The sequence below is a fragment of the Petaurus breviceps genome, unplaced genomic scaffold (assembly GCF_028583685.1).
Source record: "Petaurus breviceps papuanus isolate PSGF00001 unplaced genomic scaffold, PetGlider_PUasm1.0 685, whole genome shotgun sequence".
NCBI classification, from domain to species: domain Eukaryota; kingdom Metazoa; phylum Chordata; class Mammalia; order Diprotodontia; family Petauridae; genus Petaurus; species Petaurus breviceps.
In genome coordinates, this window is record NW_027186455.1 from 5767885 (window position 1) to 5794446 (window position 26562).

The window sequence follows — 26562 nt, forward strand, 5'->3', positions numbered from 1 at the left end:
CCGTGGGGCACCAGCTTCTGCAGGGGAATTTGGAGGGATGCTCGGGGGAATACTTTTCCCCTCGGGAGGTTGCTTTCCCACTTTAGGGGTCCCCTAAATGGATCCTCGGGAATCCCTGCTATCTCTCCCTTCCATCCATCCAGTCCCTGCTACCCCTGGCTGGTAAAAAGGATCTGAGATCCTTCCCCAGAGCTCCAGCAACCTGGAGAGAAGGGGCTCCATCTGTCCCCTTGTATTAGGGTACCTGGGAACAACAGGCCTCTAATCTCAGGTGTCCTGGGCCTCAGTTTCAGATTGGAACTGATGTCTGAGATCCAATTGGACTGGGGAGGCTTCCAACCCCAGTTCATTTGGTCTCCCTAATGGAGACTGCAGTGAAAAGGGGAGAGATGATGCCAGGCGTGGGACTTGAAGGGTGGCTCCCGGTCCTGGGACTCCTTCCTACCCTTCTGTAAAATTAGAATAATAATCCTACCTGTAATGCCACTTTATAAGGGTCATTATTAGTCTCAAATGAGATAATGTATATAAAGCATTTTGCAAACTTTAAAGCTCTGTCAGTTATTAGTCTTATCACCACGATTATCCCCCAAACGAGGGTTAGGAAAAGGTCTTTACCAAGTCTTTGCCCAAGAAAGTAAAAGTAAAAGATTTTCCCTAGGAGATAGGCAAGAGCCTCCACTTCACATCATTCACTGGGAGATAAATGATATTAGAAGGTGGAAATCAAGAACTCATCACCTCACACCTATATCTGGACCTGCTTGGCCTAGACCTTGGATTCAGGGATTTAATAAAAACAGGTCCCTCTGTCCTTACAAGGCTCATTATAAACCATCCTGCACCCGGTCAATGATAATCCAGGAAACTTTATTTTCTATCAATCAACTCCAATCCATCCTTCATTCAGCTACCAAAGTGCTTTTCCTGACCGTGTCACAACCCTACTCATTGAATTCCAGTGGCTCCATATCATCTCAGGCATCAAATGCAAAATCCTATTTGACAAAGTCCTTAATAAGCTAGCCCCCTCCTACATTTACTGTCTTCTTATATCTTTCTTCAGGTCAATACTCTTTAATCCAATAATACTGGCCTCCTGGCTTTTCTTCAAACCAGACAGTCCATCTCTCAGCTCCAGGCATTTTCTCTGGCTTTCCCCCATGCCTGCAACACTCTCCCTCCTTAACTCTTCTGCTGACTTCTCTGGCTTCCTTGAAGTCCCGATTAAAATCCTATCTCCTCCATGAAGGCTTTCTTAATCCCTCTCAGATTCTAGCCCCTTCCCACCATTAATTATTTTCTATTCATCCTGTATATTGCATATTTGCATATATTTGTTTGCGTGTTCTCTCCCCCATTAGATTGTAAGCCCTTTGAAGGCAAAGACTGTCTTTCACTTCTTTTTGTATCCACAATGCTTAGCACAGTGCTTGGTACATAGTAGACACTTAATAAATGTTTATCATTGGATTGATTATCTTTCAGTTCAGCGAATATTTTCACTGCTTTTCTGACTGTTGAAGGCACATTTTGAAATACCATTCTACTGAAGTTCCAGAGTGATTATGCTTATTTCAACAAAAAGTAAAGGGGCTTTCACAGAAACTAAAGAATGGGGAGAAATAATTATCCTTCCTTTGCTCAATATGTGATCTACATGGAGATGAGCTCTTACGACTGACCTCAACTATTCAATGACTTGAGCAGAGAACAAAGTATTAAGTTTCCTAAAAGGGGAGCCAAAACTGCTGCTATTCTATTTATATTGGACATATATTAAGCATTCATTAATGGACCAATGTCAATGTGGAGGAAGTCTCTAGTCAAATGCCCCAGGGATCTGTCCTTGGCTTAAACTTGTCAATTTCTTCCTACTTTGTGGTGCCTTGGTTTAAACACACTATTTCAGATGTGTTCTGTTGAGGGCAGGACTATCACCTTTGCACATTATGCCTCTCTTCATTCAGGTGCTTTTTAAAGGTTGTTTTTTTTTTTTTTACCATCATGTCACAGTGTTGATTGGTTGCTCACCAAAATTCTCAGTTTTTCAAATGAACCTAATCATACCTCTACCATCCTTACGCAACTGATATTTTGAGACTCAGTGTAGGACTATATATTTATTGGGGGCAGCTAGGTGGCACAGTGGATAGAGCATGGAGTCTGGAAGATCTGAATTCAAATCCAACTTTAGATACTATCTATATGTGTATATATCTAATATATATATATATATACTTACTATATGTGACCCTGGGCAAGTCACTTAACCCTGTTTGCCTCAGTTTCCTAATCTGTAAAATGATCTGGAGAAAGAAATGGGAAAGCACACCCGTATCTTTTCCAAGAAAACCCCAAACAGAGTCACAGAGAGTTGGACACAACTGAAATGACTGATATATCTATCCCTATTAAATCCTATCTTATTACATTTGTCAAGCTACTCTGTCATCCAATGCCTTAACTATTCTTTTGAGATCTATGCCTTTTATGAATTTCATAAGAATGTCATTTGTACTTTTATCCAAGTTTTTGACAAAAATGTTGAACTTTGTGGGGCCAAGGATTTATGCCTAAGTATACTGAAGTAGAGAGCTCCCTACAGTGATTTGACATGCATCCATTAATGGCAACTAACGACCCAAAGAGATCCATCATTATTTATCCTGTTCTGAATACACCCAACAGTAACAGCTGAGCCACATTCCCCCCACTTTGTCCACAGCAACAGCTTCAGAGACTTTGTTAAAAGCTTTGTTGCTTAAATCTAGATAAATTGTCTGTAGAATTTCTTTGATCTACCAGTCTAGTTGCCCTAGGAAAAATGGAAAAAAATATTGGTACTTTGTCATCACCTGTTCTTGGTGAAACTGTTCTAATTCTTTATGATTATTTCTCTTTCTAAGTGCTTTCAAATGATCCCTTTAATGATACATTCTAGAATTTGATGAGAACTCAAAGTCAAGCTCCCTAGTCTATAGTTTTAAGATTCTACACACTTCCCTTTTTTAAAAATAAAGATATTTGCCCATTCCTAATCCAAAGGAAACTTTTCCCTTTCTCCATGAGTTTTTACTACCAATGGATCAGCAATTGTATTTGTCAGTTCTCTGGGAATATTTGAAATTTATTTCCTCAAGCCTAAAGACTTGACTGCATTGATGACAACCATCTCACTTATCTGGAGTTGCAGCCCAATGTTAACCATTTAGCCTTAGGCCGGAGGTCATTTATTGTCAGAGAAAACAAGAACTAAGATTGTATCTCAGTAGTTATGCCTTCTCTTATCCATTGTCATCTTCCAATCCACTCTGAGCAATGGGCCTAGCATTCCTTTGATTATCTTATTGCCCCCAACATAGCTAATAAGACCATTTTTTTTTTTGTTCTTAGCATTCATTGCTAAGCCAAGTACATTCTTAGCTTTAGCTCTTGATGTTATTCTTACAATTTGTTAATCAATCAACCAACCAGTTATCAAGTATTTATTAAGCACCTACTATTGCCAGGTAACATGCACAGGGAATTCAAGTACAAAGAATGGGGGGAAATCCCTACTTGTGATGAGTTTGTATTTTGAGAGAGACGACAAGTGTATATGAAAATATATGTAACATGGATACAAAGTTAATAAGTGAAAATAGATACAGAGTAGTTAAATACAAGATAGTTTGGGAGGGAGATCACTAGCACTTGGGGGATCAGGAAAGGCTTCATGCAGAAGATGACACTTGAGCTTTATCCTGAAGGAAGAGAGGGAATCTGAGGCAGAGGCAAGGCAACCATGCATCTCAGGCAAGGGGGGTGGCCAGTGCAAAGACATGGAGATGGGGGAGGAGGGGCGAGGCATGGAAGGTGAGGAATAGAGAGGCCAGGATAATAGAGTGCAGTAGGGGTGAGTAATATTCAATGAAACTGGATGGAAAGCTAGATTGGGGACAGATCATGCAAATCAGTCAATCAATGAACATTTATTAGGCACTTACTATATGCCAGTCACTCTGCTAAGTGCTAGATTATAGGGCTTTAAAAGCTAAACAGAAGAGTTTATATTTTATCCTAAAGGCAATAGGAAACCACTGGAGTTGGCTGAGTAGGGAATTCAAGTGGTCAGATCTGTCCTTAAGGAAAATTACTTTGGCAGCAATGTATAGGATGGATTGGAGTGGTGAGAGACTTGAGTCAGTGAGAACAATTATGAGGCTGCTGCAGTAATTTAGATGAGAAGTGATGAGGGCCTGAACTAAGGTCGTAGCTATGTGAGTGGATAGAAGGGGGCAGAAGCAAGAGTTACTGTGAAAGAAGAAACAGTGAAGATTTGGCAACTGATTAGAGATATGAGGGGAGGGAAAGCCAGAAATCGAGCATAATGCTGAGATTATGAACTGGAACACTAGAACGACACCGATGCCTTTGACAGGATAAAGAAATTTGGAAGAAGGGAGGATTTCAGAAGAAAGGTAATGGGTTCAATATGAGATACTGGCTTAAGAGGTCTTCAGGACATCCTCTTTGAAACATCCAATAAGCAAGCAAGGATGATCCAGAACTAAAGATTAAGGGAGAGACTGAGGCTGTATCTGGGAGTCATCTGCTTAGAGATGACAGTTAAACCCATGACAAATAATGATAATTATCACTTACACGGTGTATTAAAGTTTGCAAAGTGTTATTTGTGTTATCTTATTTGATCTCATTTGCAGGGAACTGATGAAATAACCAAGTAAAATAAAAGAATAGTACCTAGGACAGCACCTTGGGGAGTATCTCCAGGTAGGGGTGAAGATGTGGACGTTGGGCCAGCAGTTAGTCAACAAGCATGTTTTAAGGGCTTCCTATGTTGCAGGCACCATGCTAAGTGCTGGGAATACTAAGAAAGACAAAAATCATAATCCTTGCCCTCAAGGATCTCACATTCTAATGGGGAGACAACATTTAAACAACTACACACATACAATAACAATCACGATCATAATAGCTAAAATTTATATAGCACTTACTATGTACCAGGCACTCTGCTAAGCTCTGTATAATTAGTATCTCATTTGATCCTCACAACAAACCTGGGAGGTAGGTGCTATTATAATACCCATTTTACAGATGAGGAAACTAAGGCAGAGAGCCAGGGTCACACAGCTAGTAAGTGTCTGAGACCTGATTTGAACTCTGGGTTTTCCAGCCTCCAGGCCCGAGCTCTATTCACTGAACCACCTACCTACCCCAAAGTATATATTTTGTTTACAAGATATATACTGGGTAAACAGAAAGTTATCTCTAAGGGAAATACTAGCAGTAGTGAAGACCAGCAAAAGCCTCCAGCAAAAAGTGGAAGCTAGGAGGAAAGCCAGGATGCAGAGTTAAGGAGAGAGAGTATTCCAGGCACAGGGGACAGTCTATGAAAATTCGTGGGTACCTCTCACTTGTTTATTGATCCTCCATTATCTGTCTAAAAGACTGGTCTATATAAACCATGTGAGTCAGCATTTTCTAGCTTCTTTTTTTTTTTAACTTCTTAACCACCATCCCTGCCAGAGCAAACAGGGCCATTTTGTGTTTTCTTTGTTTGGTGGGTTACCATGGCCAAAGAACTCATCATTTAGTAATGAGCCTCTCCATATTTAAGTAGGCTATTTCTCAGACAACATAGTCTGTTACTAGGCCCAGAACTCAAAGCCTTGCCTGAATCTGCTGGGTCTTGAGCCCCATTGGCATAAACTGTAAGAACCCAGATTTACTTCCATGCTATGATGAGGCATTAGAATAGGACTTTTGTTGAGAACACCTGGAGATCGAATCCCGGGCTCAGACACTTAGCATCCACCCAGAAACACCTGGCCATGTAACCTTGAGCAAGTTACTTAACCCCAATTGCTTAAAAAAAAAAAAATAAATGTATGTTTGTCCTTTAAACCAGGTATCAAAGAACTGGAAATAAAGTAGATGCGTATCATTTAGGGAATGGACAAATTGAAGTATATGGATATAATGCAACATTATTATGCTGGGAGACTCAAGGACTATGAGGAATTCAAAGAAACATGGAAAGATATATGAATGGAAACAAAATGAAGTTAGCAGAGCTAAGACAATATAAAAAGCAACTACAGTAATGTAAATAGAAAGAGCAAAAAACTTAAACTGAATGCCATATAATTACAATGGTATGCAATTACCAAGGTGGATCAAGAAACAAGATGAGAAAATGTACCCCGCCCCTTTCTTTTTACAAAGGTGGGGAACTATGGGTGTGGAACATTATATAGACTGGCAGTCTTGGTTGGTGTGTAGGTTAATTTTGCAAAACTGCTTCTTTTCTGGGGTGGGTAGGAGATTCAGTGAATAGAGCATTGGCCCTGGAGTCAAGAGGACCTGAGTTCAAATATAGCCTCAGACACTTAACACTTACTAGCTATATGACCTTGGGCAAGTCACTTGAACCCAATTGCCCTACTTTTCCCCCTCCAAAAAGCAAACAAAACAAAACAAAAAAAAACTGCTTCTTTTCTTCTTTCATTTTTATTCTTTGTTATAAGGTATAGTTGGCTGATAAGGTAGAATATGAGAGAAGTATTTGGAAGTAGAAGTTCCTCATTTTATAGATGAGAAAGCAGGCAGGTTGAGTCTTTCACGCTCGCGCAGCCTATTAATGAAAGTAAAGAAAACAAAATATATCAATTTTTTAAATTTTTAAAGAAAGCAATGTAAAATAAATTGCTGTCTGATCACAAAATCTCTGTATATTCACATTAGGTTCTTTAAACAACTTCCTTTTCTTTTCTTCCTTACTAAGTTCCTTTGTCTTTATATTTATAGTTAGAAGTTCATTTTTAAGAGCTTTTTAACCTTTTTTGGGTCAACTTCCTTTATAGAATTTTAGAGCATTGATTCTTACCTATCCTTTTTCACAGCTCTTTAAAATCCATTTCCCTACTCTGTGCCAGATTTTTTTTTCCTCCTCTATCCCAAATTCTAGAATGGGACAGTCACTTCCTCTCAAGGTTCTCCAGAAAATAGTCCTTACTTATTAATCAGAAGTGTTTCTGCACATTTTGAAGAATAAAATTATCCTGGAGGCAGATTCATACTTCCATACTTTATGAACTTTTGGGAGACAGAGAGAGAGAGAGACACACACACACACACACACACACACACACAGAGACAGAGACAGAGACACAGAGAGTCCATGAACATATCTTGTTTAAGGTCTTAATGTTAATGAAAGAACCAAGCCTAGAACCCAAGTTTCCTGTTCTAATTCTCACATGTTTTCCAAATTCTCACTTGAAGATTTGTTTATTGTAATGGAAAAATCTAGTGCATTTGTAATCACTAGGAACAAGAAAAAAAGATAGTAGAAGGAATATTATTGACACAGAATTCAAGGTAGAATACACCAAAACTCTCTGGTTTCCTTTTCCTGGTTTCTTCCCCACAAAGAGAGCTTGAGTTAGTCCTACCTAGCTCACCAGTTCTGCCAGTTTAGCAGCTATCTTTGTTACTATAAGAGAAAAATATGGTTATTTGATCCAAGATACTTGGTTTGGTTTTTATCTGGTCCCTCTATGACACAAAATATTGTCCCACATTTTCAACAATGGTATTTGTTGAATACCATTGGTATTTTTATTTTTTTAATAATGAAAAATTGTAAACCAATTTTCTCTCTCTTTGGGGTCTGTTTTCTAAATTAGACTCTCTGAGTCATTCTCAGATTCTGCAGGGTTATTTCCTCTATGGATGCTTTGAACAGAGAATCATATAGTAACATTGAATTTTAGGTTTAAAAGGGACCTTAGAGGTTATCTTGTTGAATGCCTTCATTTTATAGATGAGGAAACTGAGGCTTGGGGAAATGGAATTTTTCCTCTGTACACACAGCCTATTAATAGCAGAGCAGAGACTAAAACCCAGACTCCTGGTCCCAGACTTTTGACATTAATTTTGGTCTTTTCTGACAGCATGATCATTTTTTTTCTGTTAAATATCAATGTTGATTCTTTTCCTTTGTAATTCAATTTTTATTCATCCATTTCAGCAATATATGTATACATGTGTTCATACATATGTACACATATGTGCATTGTGTGTTTAGTGTGTGTTAAAAATGTTAACAGTGGAGTCTGTTGTCTCCATTTCAAAATAGGCCTGTCAATGATATTCCCAACTCTCTATCAGTTAGGGGGCATGAGTCAATAGTTATAGCACACAGCTTGGAGTTAGGAGTTCTGGGGGTTCTACTCTTAGCACCACCCCTAAATTGCTGTGAGGAGTGACAGGCAGCCCACTCAACCTCTCTGTGGTTGCATTTCTGCATCTGGTATAATAATGCCCTTGTTTATAAAGTGCTTTGAGACCTTTGAATGAAAAAGTGCTATGTAAGTGCGAATTGTTATCTCTTTTCCAGATACCACTTTCAGATCCAAATCCAGAAATTTACTCAACCTCCCAAAAGGGAAGTCAGCAAAAGCACATGTGTACAGATATCTCTCTCCTGTGCTGCTGTAAAGATATATATGTGGATGACATATCTACAAGTTTTCATTTACATGGTGTATCATATCTAATCAAGATAGGGGGAAATTGAGAAGTACTATTCAATGTTAAAAGTTTTTTTTTTTCATTTCCTTATGATTTGTGGATATGTACTTCTCTCCCTCAAGGTCAAAAGGAACCCTGATGTTAACTCTAGAGGTAGCAGCAAAGCAAGAGAAGAAATTGTGCTCTTTCTCCCAGGTTCTCAGGCTGGTATACTTTTGTGTATAAAATTTCTTTTCTTTATTTTTTGCTGGTTCATCTCCCCTTAAATGTAAGTGTACTCACACTTAAGACACTGTACTAATCCCTCTTTTCTTCTCTCTGTAGATCCATGGGGAATCTTGTCCACTCCCGTAGTTTCAATATTCCCCAAACTAGGGGCAGCCAGGTGGCTCAGCGAGTAAGGGCACCGGCTCCAGTGTCGGGATGACCTGGATCAAATCTGGGCTCAGATACTCAGCACCACACCCAGAAATAACTGGCTGTGTAACCTTGAGCAAGTTACTTAACCCCGATTGCTTTAAAAAATATATATTCCCCAAACTGTGTATCCAGCCTTAATCTCTTACATGAGCTCAGGTCCTATATTTCCAATTGTCTGCAGGATTATCTCCATCAAGATATACCACTAGTACCACAAATTCAACATGCCTTCAGACTGAACTCATTGTCTTCCCCCTAAATATTTCCCTCCAACCAGCTTCCCTATTTCTGTTGATGACATCACCACTCTAGCCAGGTTAAATGGTTTGAAGCTATCTTTGACACTTTTCTTTCTCAAACCCAGCCCTATTTTCTTTCAAGACCTATTGATTTTGCCTCTACAATATGTCTTTTATCTACATTTCTTTCTCTCCATTTGTCTGACCACCACCCTAGATCTGGCCCACATTTTCTTCCACTTGGAATAACCTCCTCACTAATCTCCATTCCTCCCACCTCTCCCTTCTGTAATCCATCCTTCACACCACTGTCAAATGAGTCTTCCTGATGCACAGATCTAACCATCTCATTCCTTTGCTTAAATGCTTTGAGTGGTTCCTAATAGGATCAAATATAAACTATTCACCCTGGCATTTAAGGTACTATACTACTTGGCTCCAACCTACCCTTCCATCCTCATTTCACATTACTCCCATTAATGGACTCTCTGTTCAAAACAAACTGGACTACTAATTGCTCCCTAATCTTGTCCTATATTTTCCCAACCTCCTCGTACTTCCCATCCTCCCTTTCTGACTTTGACATTTCTCATTTTTTCTTCCCCAATGCCTTACCTAGTTCCTGTCATATAGTAGGTATCATTTAATAAATGTTTGTTGATTGATTGATTTGATTCTTATATAGGGAGAGGAAAACCCATCTCCTATAGGAAACCACCCTTTCTATTATTCCCCTCTCACTTAGCTTAAATTTCTCTCTGTTTAATGACTGTTTTCCTACTGCCTAGAAACACATCCAAGTCTTTCCCAGCCTCAAAACCTTTACTTGATCTGTGCATCCCTGATTGCTATCATATTATGTCTCTCCTATTTTCTTTTGTGTGGCTAAACTCTTTGAAAAGGCTATTCACTTGAGCAGTAGCATATACTTTTTCCACTTCTCTTCTAATTTTCTTCCTCACTTTCTGCAGTCTGGCTTCCAATTTCATTATTCAACCCAAACTGCTTCATCCAAAGTTACTCTTATTTGCCCAATATAATGGCCTTTTCTCAGTCTTCATCCTTCTTGACCTCTCTATAGCCTTTGACACTGCTGATCACCCTATTTGCTCCACATCTTCATGAGCACTGTTTTCTCCTGGTTCTCCTCCTACCACTTTGACCATTCCTTCTCTGTCTTTTTTGCTATATCTTCAATCAGGTGTCACACACACTAACTATGGGTGTCCCCTAGGACTCTGTCCTGGGCTCTCTTATTTTCTCCCTCTATACTATTTTGTTCAGTAATCTCATTAGTTCCCATGGACTCAATTCTTATTACTACACAGATCATTCTCAGATTTGTTTGTCTTGTCCTAATTTCTCTCCTAACTTCTAGTCTCACACCTCCAACTGCCCATTGGACCTACCCAACGTATGTCCTAGGGACATAATAAACTCTACATATCTAAAACAGAACTCCTTATCTTTACCCTAAAAATCTTCCATCTTCCTAATTTCCTTATTACTGTTAAGGGCACTATCATGATCACAATCATCAGGATTGGGAATACCAAGATGAGAATGGGGAGTAGAGATGCTATGCAGAATACAAAAGTGATCAGTAGATATGGTCACTATGGCAATAACCACAGGCATTTTGCCTAGGCAGAATTGTGATTTGGGGAAATTTGTTTTTTCCCTTTTCCCTAGTCTTCCCTTTATAACACTTTCCCTCCTACTTTTTCCCTTTCTCATTGGTGTCTCACTCCTTCAGTAACCTCCTGTTCCCAGTGCCTTCTCTCTATTGCCCTGAATCTGATATTTTAAAAGTGTGTGTAATGCACATACCAACCTAGCAAAATGCCTGGGTAGAATAGATACTCAACTACTGTCTATTGAATGAATGAATGTATTCTTACTAAGGGGATAAAAAACTGATAAGGCTTACTATGTGACACCTGCCAGAGGGATTTGCATTTAACCAAATAGTGATATTAATAAAGTAGTAATTATACTTCATATTTACATAATGAAACCCTAAGCCAAAAGTTCTAAATCCCTCATGTTTAATTAAAGTCTTATTGATGCATTTTGATATTTAGACTGAAGTAATTTCCCAATATATCTTCCTCCAGTACCCAGTCCTCCATTTTTCTAAAGGAAAAAAGTTAAGCAAACCAACAGATACCAACCAATTCTGATGGATTATGCAACATTCTGTACACCATGGTACAATCACATCTTTACCAAAAGGAAAGAGGTCTATTTCATCATCTGCTTTCTGGAACAAATATTGCATCTCTAATTTCTGATGTGGAACTGTAGGCATCAGTAAGCAAATAGGAAAAGTATGGGGAAGATAATATTGGGCTCCCTGAAATTACAAGGCCCTGGTCAGAACTCTTAAGGCCTGTGAATACAAGATATTTTTGCACAAAACAATGAACAAACAGAAGTGATTGCATAATGCTATTTTAACAAGTTTTGTAGATACATAAATGCTGAGGGAACTCAAGAAAGGGATTGTGGGAGTGATGTCAGTGAAGTAATGGATCCCCAGGTCTTGTGCTGTTTAATTCTCTAAAAAGGGCCCTTCCAAAATCAATGGGTACCTTTTTCCTCATGGCTAGAATCAGGGCCACAAAAAAAATTATGGACATGGATTATTGAAAAGAAGGCAGGAAAATATTTCATCTAGGAAAAACACTTTGAGTTAAAGCTCTGAGAGATATTCAGAAGATAAAGCAACTCAACTAAAAACAATGTCTTTATTGTGGAGAATAGAGAAACCAGCTTAGAGTAATTAATTTCCTAAATGATCCCAGAAAAATCCTTTTCTATACCTCCTCCTTTGGTTAAAAAAAAGAGGGCAGCTAGGTGGCACAGTAGATAGAGCACCAGCCCTGGAGTTAGGAGGACCAGAGTTTAAATCTGACCTCAGACACTTGACACTTACTAGCTGTGTGACCCTGGACAGTCACTTTAACTCTGAGTGACTTGCCAAAAATTTTTTTGGAGAGGGGAAGGTGGAGCAATTGGGGTTCAGTGACTTGCCCAAGGTCACATGGCTAGTTTTGTGTTAAGTGTCTGAATCCGAATTTGAACTCAGGTCCTCCTGACTCTAGGGTCAGTGCTCTATTCACTGCACCACCTAGCCACATGAAAAAAAAATTTTAAAAAGGAATCATACCAACGGCTTACCTTAAAGACATGTATGTTAATGAATGAGACACTAAGTAAAATTACTGTATACTTGTAGGCTTTTAGAATTTCTGCAGCTAAGTGACACAATGGATAGTATGCCAGACTTGGAGTTTGGAAGACCTGAACTCAAACCATGCCTCAGACACATAACTGCCTTTGGGAATGTGGACAAGTCATTGAACCTCTCTCAGCCTGTTTTCTTCATCTGTAAAATAGGGATGATAATAGCACTTACCTCACAAAGTAAGTCTGAGGATCAAATGAGGTAACTCATGCGATGTTGTTGCCATGTCTGACTCTTCATGACCCCATGGACCATAGCACATCAGGTCCATCTGTCCTCCACTATCTCTCTGAATCTTCCAAGTTCATGTTCATTGTTTCCATGCACTATCTATCCATCTCACACCCTGCTGTTCCCCTCTCCTTTTGTCTTCAATCTTCTCCAGTATCAGAGTCTTTTCCAATGAGTCTGGTCTTCTCATTATATGGTCGAAGTATTTAAGCTTCAGCTTCCAGTGAATGGTCTGAATTAATTTCTTTTTTTAATTTCTTTTCTCCCTGAATTAATTTCACTAAGTATTGATTGATTTAATCTCTTTCCTGTCCAAGGAATTCTCAGAAGTCTTCTCCAGCAACACAATTCAAAAGCATTGACTCTGCAGTGCTCAGTTTTCCTTGTAGTCCAACTCTCACAGCCATACATTGCTACTGGAAAAACCATAGCTTTGACTATACAGACCTTTGTCAGTAAGATGATGTCTCTGCTTTTTAGTATGTTGTATAAATTTTCCATAGTTTTCCTTCCAAGGAACAAGTGTCTTTTAATTTCATGGCTGCAGTTGCCATCTGCAAATGTATTATTATGATATTATTATTAGAGTAGTATATATTAATGTCTGATTCTTCCCATACATGATATGTATGGGTTATATAACGTTAGGTTTATAGGGTGGAAGGCTTTTTAAGGTAGAAGCCAAAAGGCTTTGTAAATACACATATTCACATTATCATTATGTTAGTTACACAACATTTCTCTTTCCCTCTCAATGTGTATAGAATACTGGACTTGGAGTCAGAAAGACTCTTCTTGCTGAGTTCAAATTTGACCTCAGATATTTACTAGCTGAGTGACCCTAGGCAAGTCACTTAACCCTGTTTGTCTCAGTTTCCTCCCCTGTAAAATGAGTCAGAGAAGGAAATGGTGAACCAGTCCAGTATCTTTGCCAAGAAAACCCCAAATGGAGCAAAGAAGAGTCAGACATGACTGCAAACAACTGAACAAGAACAATAAGTAAAATGAAGAGCTTGGGCTTAGAAAACCTCTAAGATCTTTTCTAGTTGTACTGTTCTGTGATTATGCGTCACTGCTGTCCTCAGCTATTTGAAGGTGCCTGAACTTACAAGTCATTTTAAATATGAATAATAATAATTATTGTTATGGAATATGTTATATTGTGTATATAATGCACTATATATATATATACATTTAAAAGTGCTCCAGGATATAGAAAACCATGTCTTTTTCTAAAATGACATTTCTCCCCAATTACATGTAAAAACAGTTTTTAACATTCTTTGGGTTTTTTTTAAGTTTTAAGTTCAAAATTCTATCCTCCCTTCTCTCCACACTCCCTGAGTTGATAAGCAATCTAATATAGGTTTATACGTGTGCAATCATATAAAACATTTCCATATTAGTCATTTTGTGGAAGAAAACTTGTACTAAAAAAAGAAAGAAAGTGAAAAATAGTATGCTTTGGTTTATATTAAAATACCATCAGTTCTTTCTCTGAAGGTAGATAGCATTTTTCAAGTCCTTTGGGATTGTCTTGGATCATTGCATTGCTGAGAAGAGCTAAATCATTCAGCTGCTCATTATTTTATATTGCTGTTACTACGTACAATATTCTCCTGCATCACTCTGCACATCTACACCACCGCATCAGTTCATGTAAGTCTTTCCAGGTTTTTCTGAAATCATCCTACTCATCATTGCTCATAGTACAACAATATGGAAAACCAATTCAATAACATTTCAGTGTCTATGTGCAAGGCACTGTGCTAGTTTGCTAGTGTTACAAAGATAACAAAAGACATAGCCCTTGCCCTAAAGGAACATAAAATCTGGGAGACCATATCTTTACAAGTGTCTACATTGTTGCATTTCAAGTTAAACTCTAGAGACTCTTAGGGCAGCATTGCTTCAAAGTATTGGCTAAAATTAGAAATAAGGAAAAGGGATTAAAATAAATTTAATATGTTTCCCTTTTTCTATTGGAAAAATGGAGAAACTGAGGTATTGAAGATAGTGGTACTCCTTTGGATTCTTGAGAGAGAGAAGGGGAAGTGGGGTCATTGACAGGGCTAACAGTGTCACATTTCTATGTCCTATCTCCCCACTCTTTACTTTCTGTCTGAAACACTTTGCATAGAAGAGACCTAATAGTTATTCCTTGGGCCCCCGGTTTCCTAGAAGCAAAGCTGTTTGATATAGATTTCTAAACTTATGCTAATGTGAGGGCAATCACAAACAAAGCTTATTTTCAGGTTTTATACCGTCATTCTGTCCCTTTCAGAAGCTCTTTGCAGTCTCTCCCCATCCTCCCCCACTCTCTTCAATTTTCCCTTTGCACAAGCTAAATAGACAAGCAGAGTTTCTGGAATACTCCTTTATGCCTACAGTATAGCATCATCACTCATTCTAAGTAAATTGAACATCCAGAATTTTATACGTACAGATTTCATATGGTCCTAATTCATTTTATATAAACTAACGGCTCAAAACTTGTGGCATTTTCTGACTGGAATATCTCGTCTATTAGATGGCAGTACCTATGGGTATAGAGAGATAGTGTACCTCATCTTTATCAGGCAATATAAAGTATACTCTAATAAAAGGGGGGGGGGGGGGGCGGGGCGAGGTGGCTAGGTGGTGCAGTGAATAGAGCACTGGCCCTGAAGTCAGGACTACCTGAGGTCAAATCCGGCCTCAGACACCTAATACTTACTAGCCCTGTGATCTTGGGCCAGTCACTTAACCCCAATTGCCCTGCCCTCCCCCCTCCAAAAAGCAAAAAAAAAAAGGGGGGGGGCGGGCAGGGGGCAGGGGTACAGTGGAAGGAAAGTTAAATTCTTCAAACTATAAGCAAAAAGTCCAGAGATTCCAAAGAATGGCAGAAATTCCTCTGCTCAGGGGAGGGAGGCAGGGGTGGAAGAGGTGATCACAGAATAAGAACTATGTTTCAAAATATTGAAAGTATGGCAAAGATAAGCAAAGTGCTACATAGTTTCTAAAATCCCAGATAGAAAATTATTGATGCTAAAATGCCCAGCATGCCATGGGACTATTCACAATGTTGACCCCCTCCCCTGCTTTTTTTTTTTATCAAGAGGTTTCATTTATTCAAAATTTAAAATTCAATCAACATGTATTCGACAAATATCTACTACTTAGCAATATGCTAATGAGGGCTTATACTAAGAAAGGACAACAAGATAATAAATAGGACTTTAGCCTTTATCCTCAAAGAGTATAGACACCATGATATAATAGAGGGAGCCCTATCCAAAGGAGTCCAGAAACTGACTTCAGTTATAGACTCACAAGAGCTTCTTATCCTTCATTTTTCTGGGACTCAGTTTTTTCATTTATAAAATGAGAGGATTGGATTTGACAACTTTTAAAGCCTCTCCCAGCTCTAATATTCTACGTTCCAAGGGGAGATAAAACATGCAAACAATTTTAATACAAACAAGAAATGGTAAGTGTATGAAGTAAAAAATATTTTGGGAATTTTTAACTTTAGGTACTTAGGGTTGCATTTTTTTCTCCTGTGAGGCTATATCTTCAATTTTGTAATTAAAAAAAATAAAGTTCATTTTATAGGGATTTGCTTGGTAGTATTTCTAATAGAAATAGAAAAATATTTGGGGTATCTGCATTTTATTCATTATAGATAGAGTGACTTTCACAGATGCCAAGCTAGTTTTGGTCTCTGTTGCTTGTCACTCTTTCTTCATTCCCCAGCTCCTCTGTTTTTCCCTCATGTCATTTGTGCAAGTTTTCTTTCCTACCTTCTCCCAAGAGCAGAAAGCATTGGGAACAATTTCACATTGACTGTGTTTCTATCCATGGAATCAGAAACAGAAACAGCTCCCCTTTTCTCCCATGTGCAATCATCCTTTCAATGTTCTCTTCCCTTACCCCTCCCCATTTGCCAGTGCATCAAAAATGATCCAATTAGTGTGTGATACAAAATGAGACTTTTCAAGAATTTGCCCCCTGGGTAAATTTGCTATTTTCTTAAGAAAAAAAAAGTTTGTTGGAGTTTCAGTGGCAGATGGCAGTTTTCCACATGGAAAAGGAAATTCAAGTCACTGAAGGGGGAAGAAGAGATGTTTTGCTATTTTGCAGGTCCAAGAAAATGAGGGGTTGTGTTTTTGTTGTGTTTTTTTTTCCCAGATAGTTTTAGTTGGCAAGAGAAAGTGTGGGGGTAGCTTCCCCTTCCATAGCCTGTGCTAGAGATAAAGAGAAATGCAGTCTCCAGAACTGAGATTCCAACAGTAATGAATTCCCTCTGAATGTGTATTTTGAAATTTAGTACTTTCTGAGCCAAATCTTTGTGCCTACACATGGATATCTTGGTTGTAGTCTTAATGGAGTATGGATTACCTATTGGAAACGGATCACAAAGTCTTAAACTGTTCAGTTCTCTAAAATGGTCCCTTTCAGGGCCAATGGACACAGTCTTGCTAATGATTGTAGTCAGGGCCAATAGAGTGGGAGGACCTTTGAGACTGGATTTCAAGCTAAAAGGGGGCCTCAAATACAGCAGGTAAAGTGCTATCAACATTCAGCTATGGGAAAAGAGCGCTTGAATGGTCCCATTACACTTAAGAGCTACTTGGATATTCTGCATGGATGTGAGATTTTTCTTCAAATAATTAGTATATTTGCACAGATGACAAAAAAAAAACCACTGCTTAACTTTAAAAAATTGAATATGTCACTTTTTTGGCATCCAATTTTGTTTTCAAGTTATCTTTATGTTGGTTATTATGGCTAAGAGCCTCAAAAGCTGAAAGTACCTAGGGACTCTGCCTCTATAAGGCCTAATAGTCCTTTCCCCTCAGTTAGGTAATGCAAATGTCTTTTTACTCTAAAGGTGTCACCTTTCCAGTAAGGTTGGATTTGTTACGCTGGCATATCCTACGTAAGCCAAAGAAGTGACTCTTCTTATACTAGGTATGGTAGGTTAAGAAAAAGAAGGTGATGTCTTTTGTATCTTTCACAGTGCCTAGCAAAGGCATGTTCAATAAATTGAATTTAATCTATCTATCTTGTGGTAAACAATCATTATAATATCAATTAATCAACAGGGTTTTAAAAATTACTTGTGTACTCAACGCTGTGGTAGGCACTGTAGCAGAAATAGAAGGTACAGACTAGGGCTCAGCCTAAAGACTTTATATTGTAGTTGGGTAGGTAGAATTCCTAACATATATGTAATAATAATAAGTGATACTTAGATGTTTTAATAGCTTTCTAGTTCTGAAATCTATCAAGAACTTCTCTCTCTTCCATCCTTAATGCCACATTTTCTGGGCCAAGAAGGAATAGGAACTTCATTAGAATGACACCCACCACTATATCCCAAAGAGATTATAAAAATGGGAAAATGACCCAAATGTATAAGAATATTTATAGCAGCTCTCTTTGAGGTGGCCAAGAACTGGAAATCGAGAGGATGCCCATCAATTGGGACATGGCTGAACAAGTTGTGGTATATGAATGCAATGGAATACTCTTGTGCTATAAGAAATGATAAACAAGCAGACTTCAGAGGAACCTAGAAAGACATATGAACTGATGCTGGGGGTGGGGGTGGGGGAACATAACCAGAACACAGTAACAGCCACAGTGTGTAATGACTGACTTTGATAGACTTAGCTCTTCTCAGCAATGCAAGAACCTAAAATAATTCTAAAGGACTCATGATGGAAAATGCCATCTACATCTAGAGAAAGAACTGTGGAGTCTGAATGCAGAACAAAGCAGACTATTTTTTTTTGTTTGTTTTGGTTTGGTTTTTTCTTTCTCATGGTTCCTCCTATTCATTCTGATTCTTCTATGCAACATAACTAATGTGAAAATGTTTAAGAAGAATGTATATGTAGAGACTATATTAGATTGCATGCCATCTTGTGGAGGGGGGAAGCAAGGAGTGGGAGAAAATTCAAAGCTTATGAAAGTGAAGATGGAAAACTAAAAATAAATAAATTAACTTTAAAAAAATGACACCCACCTACAAAGAGCCACTAGCAGCCCCTTGAGGTCTATATCACCTCCTACTACAAATTTCCATTCTTACAGGGTAAGATCCTTGGTGCAGTATATCTTTTGTTTCATTTTCCCAATCTAATAGAGTAAAATAAAGTAAAAAATGGACATCAAGGGCAATCTTGAAAGAGGAAAATATACCACAAAAGGAAAATTAACTGCCTAAGGAATGTGTGGAGTAGGAAGGAAAGAAAGGTCCTGCCCATTTATTTCTTTGGTGGTATGGGTCCAGGTTGAGGTGAGAAGGTGGCTAGTTACACCTGTTATTTTCCTATGAGGCTATATGCTCAGTTTTGTAATTTTAAAAAAAGGTTCACTTTACAATTTACATACAGCCTGCATAGTAGTTGTTTTTTTTTTTTTACTTCCCTTTCTCTCCCCTCTTCCTTCTCCCCTCTCAACTACTGGAAAACAGAGGGGAAATGATACTAGTTCATTCCTTCCTAGAGAGGGAATTGAACTGACAATGTATAGGGTGAAAAAAGAACATCTATTTAATTATTGAAAACATTTTCACAACTTTTCTATGTACTCCAGATGATTGTCATAAGAAATAAGAATCCAGTCAATTAATTATTGTTTTTTTCTCACAACATTTTCTATCACCCACCCTGAAATGTTTATACTAAGAAATAAGGAGTCTTTCATCAAATTATATGTACTATAATCAATTCACTTGTGAATTGGCCCTACTACTGGGATAAGCTGAGGCTAAGGGATTGCTTGAGCTCAGGAGTTCTGAGCTATAGCAGGGCTTAAAACCATCTTGAACTGATATGATGCATCCCATAGAATGGAAGTGAGGAGCCACTGGGCTGCCTAAGGAGGGAAGAACCAACCCAGGTCAGAAAAGGAGTAGGTCAAAGCTTCGAAGAGGATCAGTAGTGGGATCATGGCAGTGAGTACCGTAGTACTTCCAGCCTGGGTGAGGTAGGAAGACCCCCTCCCCCCCAATTTATATATAAATAAGTAAATGGATGGAGGATAAGTGAAAAAATGAATTACTGAATAAACAAACAAATAGAACTATGCTGAGCACCTTACAAACTTATACAGACATGGTTATGGAGCTCTTAACTGAAAATGGACATCAACAAACTTAAAATAATCCTGAGCCATATACAGACAAACACCTCAGGAGTAACATTACATCTTAAGCATTGCACAAATGAGGCTCACTTAAAAAAAATCCACCATACAAATAAAAGCACATCACAGATACACATGCAATAGGTAGACTCAGGGGTGAGCAGTTTTTGGAGTGTCCCAAAAGCCTCAGGTCTCTAAGAGACCTCAGTCTTAGAGACTTAAGACTTTTAAGATGTCCTCTATAATGAAGACACCACACAAAGTTCCTTTTAAACAATGAACCCCATCCCCAACCATTCACAACTGGGTGGTAAAATCACAATTCAATATACAAAAAAAAATAGTATTTCCACACATTTTTAAAGCAAATGTCTTGCATTAAAGGAAGGTATTTCTAAAGCTTTCATCCATTGTCTGTTTCCATGTTCCTAGGACAAAACAATATTTGTCACAAGTATTAACTCCCTTCCAAGGATGAAAAATAAGAGTTCATCATGTGCTTGTAACTCAGAAAAAAAATGAACAAGCTTGTCCCTTTATTTCACTATCTCAGGCTGGGACACTTTAATCCTTTAATCAATTGATTAAAAATTAATCAATGTCTCTCTAATTCCTAGTCATATGTTAAGTTCTATGATAGATACAAAGTACATTTTGCAGACCCTGCCCTAAAGGAGATCATAATCTAGTTAGAGAAATGAGAGTATATACATCAAAACAGCAAATAATAATAAGCTTATTTATATAATACTTTTCATTAAATCTCATTTGATTCTGTGAGATAAGTGTTATTCAGATGATTGTCACAAGAAATAAGAATCCAGTCAATTAGTTATTATTTTTTTCCTCACAACATTTCTATCACCCATCCTGGAATCTTTGTACTAAGAAGTAAGAAATAAAGAGTCTTTCATCAAATTATATGTACTATAATCAACTCACTTGTGAATCGGCCCTACTGCTGGGACAAGCTGAGGCGAAAGGATTGCTTGAGCTCAGGAGTTATTATTATGCTAATTTTACAGGTAAAGAAACTAAGATGGAGAGAGATTAAGTTATTTACCTGTGATGACACAGCATTTGATGTGGGAATTGAACTCAACTCTTTATAATCCCAGGTCCAGCACTTTATTTCTTGTGCCACCTGGCTGCCAAAAAACATCCAATGCTGAATTATTGGATACATTCCATAATGACTTTCACAATACTAAGAAGATAGTAATAACTGCTAGCATTTGAATAGCTCCTTGAAGTGTGCAAAACATTATACATATAGTATCTCATTTGATCCTCACAAAAACTCTGTGACATGTGTACTAGTATTATCCCCATTTTATAGATACAGAAACTGAATCTGAGAAGTTAAGTGATTTGCTCAGGATGAGACAGTAAGGGTGTAGAGGCAGATTTTGCACTCGATTCTTCTTGATCACAAGTTCAGTACTCTATTTAGTACTCAACATAGCTGTATAGGTTCTTAAATTCTGCCAAATTTGCATAAATATAGAGGTGACAAACCTACCATCTTTGCATCTTTGTACAGCCTCCTCAGAAGAAGCAGTTTATTTCTGGATTCTTTATAGAACATTGCATATAGTAGACCCTCAAAAAATAGTTATTGACTGACCAGGATTCGTTGAACACTGGCTCCATCACTCACTATTCGTGTGACTTTGTATAAGTCCCTTAATATCTCTAGGCCTCAGTTTCCTCATCTTTGAAATGAGAAGTTTGGGCTAGGTGATTTCTAAGTCCCTTTCCAGATCTAAATTTATTGTCTATGAATGAATGAATGACTTCATTCAATGACAGAAGGATGACTTGCTATGCTAAAGAAACACCACTAGGTGGCAGCATGGCCAATTAATTGGCTACTTTATTATCCTAAATAAATTATTTATAATTGGGTTTACGGTACTCCAGGATGGCTAGATTTTTTCAAAAAACAACAAGAGTTTCTTCAAAGAAAACATGGTATCACCCGATATATTTCATCTATGTCTGCTCAATCATTTGAGGGTCTCAGCTCAAATTATTATACTAGGGGTTAGTTAGGCTTCCCAAACGTGAGAACTAAGGAGTTTTCATGTTGTCAAAAGTCTGGAAACCACTGCTTTAATTCATTGCTTCTCTTTTTCCCACTGTGGTCATTTGGATATAGAACTGCATTTTTCTGTCCCCCTTTGGAGTTGTTATGCTTCTCAGCTCCTCCAGCCAGTCTAGAAGTTGGGGAACAGCGAACTTCTCTCTGAAGGAGTTAGGCTGAGAGGTGATGAAATCCAGCGTGAACCCACAATGGATACCTAGAGCGCTAAGTCAGAATCACCTCCACGTACAAGCTGAGTAGTAGTCATTCTTGGGAAACAATTAGAAAGACACTGACATTGACATTTCTGAAAAGTTTCTTTTCCTAACAGCCTTACTAAAATATTAATAATAATAATAAGAACAACAGTTAACACTTTCTATAAATGCTCTAAGTTTTTAAAAACATTTTATATTTGTTACAGTACATCATTTAATTCTCACAGTAATACTGTGAAGTGAGTGATATCATCATTTTACAGGTGAGGAAACTGAGACTGAGAGAAGTTAAGTGACTTCCCTAGGACCTGACAGAATATTATTTGGTATTAACAATATTTCTGTCAGTATTCCCCCTTCTGATTACAAGAAAATGGAGTCTTCTCAATGAATTCAAGTCACATAGCTAATAAGTATCAAAGATATGATTTTATTTCAAGTCTTCCTCATTCCAAGGCTGGCGCTTCTATCTACTGGGCCACCTAAATGCCTAATAAAGCATTCTATATGACCCAAAATCATATCTTGGGTCCCAGGGATAAATTTTAGTGAAAAGGAAGGGCAGCTACAAAACTGTGGGTGGTGGCAAAAACAGCACATAGAACTAAGCCAGGGAATACATACATATTTAATATTATGAGGCACTCAGGTAGGTAGGTACCTCAAGGCTGAGGTGATAGGATGCTAAAAACAAAATTCATCTACTTCACAATTTTCCAGGGTCTAATTCCACTCATGATATTCATAAGAAATGTCATTTTGGATTAGAACAACAGAGTCCAGAATTATGTCTTGGATGGAAGCATTAATCCAAATTGCACAGTTTGACTCTTTTTTTACTCAATCCATGAGTTCCCTTCAGATTCCTCTTTACTCCATATCTAGCTTGGATCAGTCAATATTCCAGAGCCCCTTACCTGCCTACCCTTCCTGTCATGTTAGTCATGTTGTTTCTCAACTTTAGATCACTTTCTTCTTTAATGCATCAATGAAGTCTTCCTCTCATGTAGGTGGATACAGTGATGCTATAACCAAGTCATATGTCTTTTCATCCTGTGTAATTCTTATCCTAATTCTCTCATTATTGTTCCATAAAAGATCTACCCAATATTGATACTGGAGAACCTCCTCAAGGTTATTGTTGCTGTTCTAGTTCTAAAATTTCATGGGTGATATCTAAAAAATAAAATTAAGAAGTGAAAGAGGAATATATTGGGAGAAGGAGAAAGGGAGAGATAGAATAGGGTAAATCATCTCACATAAAAGAGGCAAGAGAAAGCTGTTAAAACAGAGAGGAAGAGCAGGGAGGCGAAAGGGAATGAGTCAACCTTACTTTCATTGGATTTGGCTTAAGGAGGGAATAACATACGCACTCATTTGGGTATCTTACCTTATAGGAAAATAGAGGGGAAGGAGATAAGAGGGAGAATGATAGAAAAGAGGGCAGATTGGGGAAGGGAGCAGTCAGAAGCAAACACTTTTGAAAAGGGACAGGGTCAAAGGAGAAAATAGAATAAATGAGGGGCAGGATAGGATGGAGGGAAATACATTGTCTTTCACAATATGACTACTATGGAAATGTTTTGCATAACTACATATGTATAACTTATATTGAATTGCTTGACTTCTCACTGGGGGTGGGTGAGGAGGGAAGAAGGAAGAGAATCTGGAATTCAAAGTTTTAAAAACAAATGTTAAAAAATTGTTTCTACATGCAACCGGGAAAAAAGATATACAGGCAATGGGGTATAAAAATCCATCTTGCCCTACAAGAAAGTAAGAGGAAAGGGGATAAGGGGGAGATAGGGAGGAATAAAGGAGAGGGCAGACTGGGGGAAGTGGTAATCAATATGCTTGCCATCTTGAGATGGGGGTAGGGGAGAGATGGGGAGGAAATTTGGAACTCAAAATCTTGTGGAAATGAATGTTGAAAACTAAAATAAATAAATAAATGAAAATTTCATGGCACTGGTACAGCCTTCAGGCCTGTCCACCTGTCACCCCCCTGCTCTTGCTACCCTAATTCACCCACTTCCTTTTTGAATCGGATGTTTCCTTGATGATGTCTTTTATAACACTGCTTGAACACAACCTACTTATTCCCACCTTGTGTCTCTCCACTGCCCTTTGGGTTGCCTTCGAGTAATTTGATTTTTTTTTTTAGAAATCAGGTTACTCTGTGATTTGAAGCTATATAGCATCGTTGGGAGAATACTGATGTTAAAAATATGGGTTTATGTGTCAGGAAGCAGCTTGAAATCAGTAAAAGTGTCGTGCAACTTCCCAAATGCAATACCACCTGTTCAATTCTAGGCTCAGATTATTTTCTGTATACATTGTCTGTCTAAGACAAATGAATTGATGGATGAACTTAACGGACTGCCTATTCAAATACATGTCATAGCCTGAGCAATATTTATTCTTCATGCACTTTTTTTTTCCCCTATGAGGATTGCTAGACCGATTAACATAGGTACTTTGTCTGTTCATAGATCTTTTTGAGGAGGCCCTGTAGTATTCAGAAACTTAATACAATGAATGTAATATTATCCACAAATAAAACTATCTAGACAACATCACCATCTGTAAGGAATCCCTTTTTCGTTTGACCTCTATGTAAGGCTTCAAGAAAGTAGCAAACACCTTAGGAAGCTATACCTCCCTATTTTCCGCCTCACCTGACTGATAATCAGAGGATTACTAAACAAAGTTATCTCTGTGGTTGTACCCATGAAGAAATATCAGATGACTTTAACATATTCAAGGAAGAAACATTGTTGGAAAGACTTTAAGTTTAAAGTTGCATTTTACTTTACTAAGTCAAATGCTTTTTTTTTTAATCAATAAGCACAATGCACTCAGTCAATTGTATAACTGTAAAGATAAGTTGTGATTGTTGTGTCTGCCTGTTCCCTTTTTAAAAAAATTGGGGGATGGCTATGTGGTGCAGTGAATAGAGCATGGGCCCTGGATTCAGGAGGACCCAAGTTCAAATCCAGCCTCAGACACTTAACACTTACTAGCCATGTGACCTTGGGCAAGTCAATTAATCCCAATTGCCCTGCCTTTCCCCCTACCCCCCCAAATGCAAAAAAAAAAAAATTCCCCAATTACATGTAAAAGTAATTTTTAACATTCATTGTTTTTTAATTAAATTATTTATTTTGGGGGTGGTTAGGTGGTGCAGTGAGTAGAGCACTGACCCTAAAGTCAGGAGGACCTGAATTCAAATCCAGCCTCAGACACTTAACACTTATTAGCCATGTTACCTTGGGCAAGTCACTTAACCCCAATTGCCTTGCCCTCCCCCCTCCAAAAAAAACCCCAAAACAAAAAATAAAATTATTTATTTTTAGTTTTCAACATTCACTTCCATAAGTTTTAAATTTCCTCCTCCTCCCTCCCTGCTTCCTCTCCAAGATGGCTTGCAATCTGATATGGGCACTATACGTACATTTCTATGAAACACATTTTCACATTAGTCATGCTGCATAGAAGAATTATAACAAATAGGAAAAACCATGAGAAAGAAAAAAACAAAATAAAACAAAAAAATAGTTTGCTTCATTCTGCATTGTGACTCCATGGTTCTTTCTCTGGATGAAACTGGCATTTTCCATCATGTGTCCTTTGGAATTGTTTTAGGTCCTTGCATTGCTGATAGGGTTTAAGCCTATCAAAATCAGCCCTCCACACTGTGGATGTTACTGTGTACAATGTTCTCCTGGTTCTGCTCCCCTCACTCAGCATCAGTTCGTATAAGTCTTTCCAGGTTTCTCTGAAGTCCTCCTGTTCGTCATTTTTTATAGCACAATAGTATTCTATTATATTCATATACCACAACTTGTTTATCCATTCCCCAATTGATGGCCATCCCCTTGATTTCCAGTTCTTGGCTACCACAAAAAGAGCTACTATAAATATTTTTGTATATGTGAGTCTTTTTCCCATTTTTATGATCTCTTTGGGATAAAGCCCTAGAAGTGGTATGGGTATGCACATTTTTTATAACCCTTTGATTATAGTTCCAAATTGCTCTCCAGAATGGTTAGATCAGCTCACAGCTCCATCAACAATGAATTAGTGTACCAACATTCCCACATTCTCTCCAACATTTATCATGTTCCTGCTTTGCCATGTTAGCCAATCTGATAGGTGTGATGAGGTCCCTCAGAATTGCTTTGATTTGCATCTCTCTAACCAATAGTGACTCAGAGCATTTTTTCATATAACTATAGATAGCTTTAACTTCTTCCTCTGAAAATTGCCTGCTCTTACCCTTTGACCATTTATCAATTGGGGAATGGTTTGTATCCTTGTAAATTTGACTCAGTCCTCTATATATTTTAGAAATGAGGCCTTTATCAGAGACACTGGTTATAAAAAAATCTTTCCTAGTTTTCTGCTTTCCTCCTAATCTTGGTTGCATTGGTTTTG